The sequence below is a fragment of the Mirounga leonina genome, unplaced genomic scaffold (genome assembly GCF_011800145.1).
Source record: "Mirounga leonina isolate KUSES-001 unplaced genomic scaffold, KU_Mleo_1.0 Mir_168, whole genome shotgun sequence".
NCBI lineage: Eukaryota > Metazoa > Chordata > Mammalia > Carnivora > Phocidae > Mirounga > Mirounga leonina.
Genome location: NW_023270426.1, coordinates 61,940,159 through 61,949,319, shown reverse-complemented (window position 1 = coordinate 61,949,319; position 9,161 = coordinate 61,940,159). Strand labels below are relative to the sequence as shown.

Genomic DNA, 9,161 nt, shown 5'->3' with positions numbered 1-9,161 from the left:
TTTTTTTAAAGTAGGTTTCACACCCAGCATGGAGCCCAATGTGGGGCTTGAACTCATGACCCTGAGATTAAGACCTGAGCTGAGATCAAGAGTCAGATGCTTAATGAACTAAGCCACCCAGGGGCCCCACAGTCTGTGCCTTTTGATTGATGAGTTCAATCCATTTATATTTAGTGCTATTATTGACATGTAAGGATTTATGACTGCCATTTTATCTTTTGTCTTCTGGTAATTTTGTCTCTCTATCATTTCTTTCTCCTTTTGTTCTGTCTACCTTTGTAAGTTGGTGGTTTTCCATGGTGATTTGCTCAGTCTCCCCCATTTTTAATGTTTTGTGTCTCTGCTTAGGTTTTTGCTTTGTGGTTAGCATGAGGTTTACATAAAACATCTTGTAGATAAAATGGTTCTTTTTCTGCCAAGAGCAATTTATCTTCATTCACCTTTAAACTTCTTTCCTTTTTCACTTTCCCTTTTATATTTTTGATGTCACAAATGATGTCTTTTAATGCTGTGATTTTATTACTAAGTTGTAGTGGCTATAATTATTTTTTATTTTTTTATTTTATTATTTTTTAAAGATTTTATTTATTTATTTGACAGAGAGAGACACAGCGAGAGAGGGAATACAAGCAGGGGGAGTGGGAGAGGGAGAAGTAGACTCCCCGCTGAGCAGAGAGCCCGATGTGGGGCTCGATCCCAGGACCCTGGGATCATGACCTGAGGCGAAGGCAGACGCTTAATGACTGAGCCACCCAGGTGCCCCTCAAGTCAGTGTTTTACTTGGTAAACATGTCTGAGACCATGCATCCCTGGCTGCTAAGCACCATGGCGGACAGGGCTAGAAAGGTAACAGCTTTATTTTGAGCAGGGGGCAAAGACAAGGCAGCACTTTACAGCTACATTGTAACTAGATCCTGCATCGTGGCTATAATTATTTTTAATGCTCTTTTTCTTTAAGCATTATGCAACAGTTAGGAGTTTAATATACTATTCTAAAAATGGGTTGCAATATTCTAATTCTGACTTTAACTTTAATCAGAGTTTGTGTGCTTTTGTCTTTGCATTTCAACTTGGAGAGCTCCTTTCAGCATTTCTTGTAAGGCAGGTCTAATGGTGGTGAACTCCCTCAGCTTTTGTTTCTCTAGGAAAGCTTTTATTTCTTCTTCATATCTGAAGGATAACTTTGCTGGATAGAGCATTCTTGGCTGGCAGGTTTTTTTTTTTTTTAATTTTATTGAAGTATAATGGCTGCAGTTTTTATCTTTTAATATTTTGAACATGTCATTCCACTCTCTCCTGGCCTGTGGTGTTTCTGCTGAGAAATCTGCTGAGAAAGCTGCTTATACCCTAATAGATGTACCTTTGTAGGTTACTGTCTTTTTTTCCCTAAGTGCCCTAAAATTCTTTCTTTATCATTAACTTTTGACAGTTTTAATAAGATGTGTCTTGGAGAAAGTCTTTTTGTGTTGAGATAATAAGGTGTTCTATTAGCTTTGTGAGCTTGTATATTCAATTCTTTCCCCGAATTTGGGAATTCTCAGCTATTCTTTCTCTTTTTTTCTGTTCAAGAATAATTAACATAGAGTGTTCTATTAGTTTCAGGTATAAAATATAATGATTCACAATTCTATACATTTCTCAGTGTACATCAAGATAAGTGTGCTCTTAATCCCCTTTATCTATTTCACCCATCCCCCCACCCACCTCCTTCTGGAAACCACCAGTTTGTTCTTTATAGTTAAGAGTCTGTTTTTTGTTTGTTTCTTCTTTCTTTCTTTTTGTTTTGTTTCTTAAATTCCATGTATTAGCAAAATCATATGGTATTTGTCTTTCTCTGACTTATTTCACTTCACATTATACCCTCTAGGTCCATCCACATTGTTGTAAATTGTAAGATATCATTTTTTTATAGTTGAGTAATATTCCATTGTGTGTGTGTTTGTATCATATATATATGTATGTGTATGTATATATAAATATGTATGTATAAATATGTATATACACACACACTATCTTCTTATTCATCTATCAATGGACACTTGGGTTGTTTCCATCTTGGTTATTGTAAATAATGCTACAGTAACATTGGGGTGTACACACTTTTTTGCATTAGTGTTTTCATTTCCTCTGGGCAAATACCCAGTGGTGGAATTACTGGATCATGCAGTAATTCTGTTTTGAATTTTTTAAGGAAACTCCATACTGTTTTCCACAGTGGCTGCACCAATCTGCATTCCTACTAACAGTGCACAACTGTTCCTTTTTCTCTACATCCTTGCCAACACTTATTATTTCTTATGGTTTTTATTTTAGCCATTCTGACATTTACTGACAGCATAAAGTGATACCACATTGGTTTTAGTTTTCATTTCCCTGATGATTAGTGATGTTGAGCATCTTTTCATGTATCTGTTGGCCATCTGTATGCCTTCTCTGGAAAAATGTCTATTCAGGTCTCTGCCCATTTTTAATCAGATTATTTGTTTTTTCAGTGTTGAGTTGTATAAGTTCTTTATATATTTTGGATACTAACCCTTTATCAAATATATCATTTGCAAATATCTTCTCCCACTTAGTAGGTTGCCTTTTTATTTTGTTGATAGTTTCCTTTGTTGTGCAAAAACGTTTTATTTTGGTGCTGTCCCAATAGATTAATTTTGCTTTTGTTTCCCTTGCCAGACATAACTAGAACAATATTTCTACAGCTGATGTCAAAGAAATTACTGCCTATGTTTTCTTCCAGGAATATTATGGTTTCAGTTTTCACATTTAGGTCTTTAATCCTAATCTATTATATCTTTAAATATATTCTCTGCTCTTTCTCTCTTCTTTTTCTAGAATACCCGTTATTCTTATGTTGGCTTTTCTAATTGAGTCAGATAGTGCTCATAGGGTTTTTTTGTTTTGTTTTGTTTTTTACTTTTTAAAGATCTTAGTTCTTGATCCTTTTCCACCTGATCATTTCTATATTTTCATACTCAAGCTTGCTAATTCTCTCTTCCATATGATCTGCCCTATTTCCACTGCATTCTAATGCATTCTTCATCTCATTTGTTGAGTTCTTTAGCTTCAGAATTGTCGTTTGGTTCTTTTTTAGAATTTCAATCTCTTTGGTAAAGTGCTACTTCTTTTCACTAATTTTACTGTTGAAGGTCATTCTGTTGCTTTTCGGAGTTTTCTTGTAGCTTGTTAAATTTCTTCATAACACCTATTTTAAGTGATCAGATAACAGTAGTCCATGTTTTTGAGTTTAGTTGTTGGAAAATTGTCATTTCTTTCTTTTTTTGATACCATATTACCATGATTTTTCATGATGTTTGATGAGAGGTGCCTCTGGCAGCATTTGGAGTAGTGAACCCCTTTTTTAATTAGGCAAGGTTTTGTTTACATTGATTCTAACAGTTCAACAGGTCGGTAGTTAAAAGCCTTCCTTTTGTCTTCCAGAAGGTGGCGCTATAGCACAAATTTTTGGTTTCTCTTCTGGGAGCTAATTTGGGCTAAGGTTGAGAGAGGGCATAAAAAAACCCCAAAAAGCAAAGATTGGCAGTAGGGGTGGGTGGTGAGGTATATACTTAGCACCTGGGACTTTGGATGTGCCCACCCCATGGTAAGGGGATCTCCAAGTGGGGAGGTCCCAGAGGTCCATGGGACATCCTCTGGCCTCCTGGGTATGACAGCAACAGCCATTTTCCTTCATTTCTATTTGTCTGCCTACTTGTCTTTCCTTTCCCTCTCCCCAGTCACTGCATCTTTCTTTAGAGAGAGCAAGTGGTCTCTCCAACTGCAGCACATGTGGTTGGGCAGTCCCCCACTTACCGCCTTCACCCTCTGCCTCCTTTGCCAGAAAGCTTGTGCTGGTGTGTGGCCAGTCCAGCTCTGCCTTATCGGCCATTACCACCTCTACTGCTGCCAGCTCTGCCGCCACTTGCCTCCCTCTGGTCACTTCCATGTTCCCAGAATCTCCTGCAGTCCAATCCACCCACTTTCAGGTGCATAGATGGATGGGTCTCTTGGGTGTCTTGGTATGCTGTGCAGAAGTGCTTTTTTTCTGGTTATGGGTGTCCACTGAGTTGTAAATCAAAGGGGACAGAAAGGAAGAAGGGCTCATGTCGCCATAAGGCTCACAGAACTCCCATGATCTCGCAGTATTTTTGTTTTGTTTTGTTTTTTGTTTTTTTTAAAGATTTTATTTATTTATTTGAGACAGAGAGAATGAGAGAGACAGAGAGCACATGAGAGGGGGGAGGGTCAGAGGGAGAAGCAGGCTCCCTGCCGAGCAGGGAGCCCGATGCGGGACTCGATCCCGGGACTCCAGGATCACGACCTGAGCCGAAGGCAGTCGCTTAACCAACTGAGCCACCCAGGCGCCCTCCCATGATCTCGCAGTTTTAAATAATTTTTAAGACCCTTTACATGGTACAGTCCATTCTAGAACTACATAATACTGGAGACTTAATATGAAGTTAAGATATATTCAAAGGTTTCTTTCATTTAATCTAAGTATATTTTTATTCTTTTATATAGCAGTTCACATAAGGTTCATGGTGATGGTACTTCTTGCAATTTTTTTTTTCCCTTTGTTTTTAGTTCAGTACTCTGTAGTCCTAAGAGCTGGGTCAAGATCACAATATTGTTATACTAAATTGTTATGTGGGGTTTGCTAGCTTGTCCAGCAGCACAGTATATACAGGGGATCTGGGATTAAGCCTAAAATTTCCTCCCTTCATGTCTACATCTGCAGTAACCAGTCCATTGTGCCCTGGGTATCTAACAGGTATTATCAAGTCTGTAATGCTTTGATGTCACATATGCCATGCTGCTATTTATCAGAACAGGAGGCCCATTTTGGCATGTATTGCTCATGAAATATTTGTGGAGTGTTCGGGAAGCTATGGAAATCCTTTTATTTGTAGGAATTTAAAAGAACAAAAACAACAATTTGTCATGAATAAATGGTACTGGTAGAGACTTTAAGAGAACACTGGGACATAGTTTGAATTTCAGGTTCAACTCAGAGAAATTTCACAGGGATAGAGGGAAAAAACATAAATATATACTTTAACAACTATAAAATAAGCATGATGACTAAAAGTTAAAGGATCTGGGATCACCAGGTAGGAAGTGAGAGTTGAAAAGTAGTTTATAGACTTCTGGGGAAGATGGTGGATTTAAAAAGTTAGAGAATCCAATGGCTTAATAACCAAACAAGCAATTGGAAAGGTATTAAAGGTAGCAATTAAAAAGGAAAAGAGTAGGGGTACATGGGTGGCTAAGTCGGTTAAGTGTCCACTTCAGCTCAGGTCAGGATCTCAGTGTCCTGGGATTGAGCCCAGCATGGAGTTCCGCCTGGAGCCCAGCCCAGAGCCCCAGGCTCAGCTGGGGGTCTTGCTTGACTCTCCCTCCCTCTGCACCTGCCCACTGCTCACAGGAGGAACCCACTCTCTCTCTCAAATAGATAAATAAATCTTAAAAATAAAAAAGGAAAAGAGCACAACAGTGTGAATATACTGAACTGTGCCCTTGAAGATGGCTAAGATGGTAAATTTTGTTATGTATTTTTTGCCACAATGAAGAAAAATTAAAGGGAAAAAAGTAGTTTATAAATGACTTTCATTAAGAAAATGGATAAATAAATGTTGGGAGGTCATGACAAACCTCATTGCAAGCTTCTTTGTGGCTATTAAATTTCAGGAGTCATTGATTTCTTGGAGATGGGTTGGGATAGGATGGGTTTCTTTGTGCCTGAGCGCACCTGGGACAGGGGTTTCTGGTATTTTGGTGAGGTACACAGCTGGGAGCAGCAGAGCAGTGGCAGAGCGGAGCAGGGAGCTGGGTGACAGCCAGTGCACCAAGACTGGGAGGGGGGAGCTGTGGGTACTGGGTGGCCCGAGAGAACTAGCAGTGAAAACTCTTCCGGGGCACCCCAGAAATGTTCCCCCTGGACTCTGCAGGGTGCTATCACAGTCATTTGGTACCATCAGCAAGTTCCTCAGTCTCCTGGGGGCAGTAACAAAAGAAGTCTTCTCTGCCACTGTGGAGTAAAGTGCTCCTTTCACCATTGTGCTCCACCCATGGACCTTGGGCAGCATGGAGTTAGTTATGATGAAGGTTACCTGAAATAGATGCAAAAGAGAAAGTGAAGCGGGCACAGACATATTGAATTTCCGTACATAGTTTGTGAAGGCCAAGCAACTCATCTAGATTATTTGGAATGTACTTTGTCTCCATCCTCCAATTATAACTCCTTTAAGACTTTCCCTAGAAAGACTCTGCTCTAAAATTTAATCCCCTTGGCATACATACATCTCCTTATTTTTGCATACTGATGTACACTAGGGCATCCTTCCTGATGGGGTGGGGCCTCCATCTTTTATTTTTTTGGGACTTTCTTTTTTACTCTACATTTGATTTATAAAATTTATTTATAAAAAATTAGTGTTACCATAAATACTTTGGACAAAATAGAATCTCAATAACTATTTATTTAATAGATGAATGAGATGGAATTCCCCCCACCAACATTTTATCAAACAAAGAGAGGTTATGTGGTTATAAGTGTAATGTTCATTGTTAAAATTTTTGAGATTTTAGAAGATCAATTGTCTTCTTCATGCAAGCCTAGTTTGTTATTGTGGCCTTTTTTTAAATCACATCATAAAAAATATTTTAAGGTATTTCCCTCTTGGCTAAGAAATGTATTAAATTAAAAAGGCACTGTAGAAATTAGTGATTTGTCTATAATGCAAATATACTTTATGGAATTCTTGTTCTTTTGAGAACCTATGAGCGTAGCTGTGCTAATACAGGGTGGCATGAGTTCAAAGTTGTTTTTGTCCCAGTAAAAGACTTTTCTTCAAAATGTACTTATTTCTGAATTACAGTTTTCTTATTTTTATGGGATGGGGATAATAACATCTCTTCCATTGATCTTTTGTTTATTTTGGTTCTCAAATAATGGCTTAAGTTCTTTTGTGAAGTGTCAAGCCCCATACAAGTATTAGAATACAAGGATTCTTCATTTATTCATTTATTAGTTCAAGGCATTTTCAAGCCCTTATGTGTGTGAATGCCAGGGCAAGTGCTGTAGAGGCTTCAGAGATACCTAAGAACTGCATTTACCCTCCTCTTAAAACAAATGCCCTTTAACTTTATAACATCCAGAATTGTTAGTTCAACTAGACAGTCTTAGAGTTTAACCAGCCACCCAAATAGGAGTGGGCAGATCTCAAAAATTCAAGGTAAGTCTGGGTTCATGAGGAAGACTTCAGGAGGTTTGGAAAGCTTTCAGTAATAGTATTGTAGCTATAAACCTGCAGATTAAGCCAACAGAGAAGAAAAGGTGGTGGTATTCAAAGAAAACTCTCTTCCAATATTTGAAGGCCCATACTCTGTAAGAAACATTAGATTCACTCTGTGTGGTTGGCTCCAAGGGACTGAATGAGACCAATGAGGGGAAATTACAAGGATGTGGATTTCAGAATGTTACAAGAGAGAAATTTCTAATAACGCCAAGTTATACAAAACTAGAATGGGATATCTGAGTGGTAATGAGTTTCTTGTCACTGGAAGAATTCAAGCACAAAATTCACTACCTCTAGCTTGAGCAGGAGACCTTTAGGGTATATTCCAATGATGATATTCTGACTCAATGGTTCTACTCTCAGAGTTGGTTTCATTAAGCTGTGAGAATCCCCTCTCCCTGCCCTTTTTGGCCCCCCTCTCCTAGCTCCCTCCTCCTCAGAAGGCATTGGAGTAACAGGACGAATAAGGCTCCTTTAATATTAATTCTGCTTTTAAGCATGGAGAAAGTCTCCCTTAAGATGAGGTTTCTATTTAAGGATAAACCCAGGGTCACAGATTTATGTTTTTACTTATCTTTCTTTTCATTTTAAATGGAACCATAAGTGTTTAATATGGTGCTCATATCATTTCATTTCATTTTCCAAATGTAAGTATGTAGGGATGGAGTGAGTCTGTTTTGCCTTGATACAGCAATTGGTTTTCCTCCTCTGTTTTCAATCAGACAGTTTTAAATTTTGGTTAGGCGCATAAACACACTGTGATGGACGACATTAATAAATAAGTATTACATCGGCTCTGCTTGAGCGTTCCCTCTTCATCTTTATCTTTTTTTGTTTAAATCCTGTGGGGTCTCAGAATGCTCTTTATGGAGATCAAGAAGATTAAGCAAAATTAGCTCTCAACTACATAATGGGCTTTCCTTTCCTGGCATGTGTCTCCCCTCTCTGCATATGGTGACTTCCTCTGATAGCAACAGGAGATTCACAGATGGGGGGCGGAATTATGGTCTAGGAGGGCACACCTTGAGATTTCAGAGTTCTTGCTCATTTCTAGCAGTGTATATGCTTGAATTGGAATAAAAAATGAAAATGATAAGTAAATCAGCTGGCTACTCAAAGACACCTCCAAATTCATCTATCTCCTAGGGCAGACTGACCTTTTCAATCTTGGAATGAAGGGTAGCTTTTCTAGTCTTGAGAACATCTAAGCCATAGCTTCATAAATGGATGATACCTTAAAAGAGGTTATTTTCAGAAAGAACTATACTTCACCCATGTCAAACAGTGAAATTCATGCTGTTTATAAAGTTCTCCAGAGAGAGGCTGGCTTACTCATGGGCAGAGTTGGCAGCTGCCTACATGGAATAATTTGAGGATCAATGAGAGGCCCCCATGCTTTAAAATCTATCTCCCTCATCAGTCTGCAGTGGTGCCTGAAATTTCCGCCATTACTGTCATTTCTTAAAAGCTTTTAAGAGGACATATGCCCTATTATCTTGAGGGAGGTAACATTAATTAACTAGATAGCATATTAGAATGGATGGGTTTTCTTGTTAATAAACCATTACAACCATTGACACCCAGGGAAGATCAGGGATATGAAGAAATAAAAGCAAGGGCAGGTAAGTTTTAATAGAGAAATAGGAGATGGGGATTCACAGCGTGAGTGTAGGGGGTAGTTCAGGTCCTATAGATGGGGGAAGGGGAGGGAGGATTCTAATAGAGGGATAACCAATGGGGAGAAAGAAGAAACTGGGTATTTTGTTCCAGGTAGTAGGGTGCGCATGGTTCCAAAATGTGAGAAATGGAAAACCAAAGGAAGGGTAAAAGAGGACAAAATTTACTGCCTTATCATACTGT

The 9,161-nt window shown here is 38.7% G+C and overlaps 1 non-coding gene across 1 annotated transcript; it reads right to left on the bottom strand.

Annotated features, from left to right (window-relative positions):
- Window positions 1-789: 789 nt before the first annotated feature.
- LOC118017218 lies at window positions 790-920 on the bottom strand. Its single transcript, XR_004681082.1, has one exon. It is a non-coding gene; the product is annotated as a small nucleolar RNA SNORA63 (small nucleolar RNA).
- Window positions 921-9,161: the final 8,241 nt, after the last annotated feature.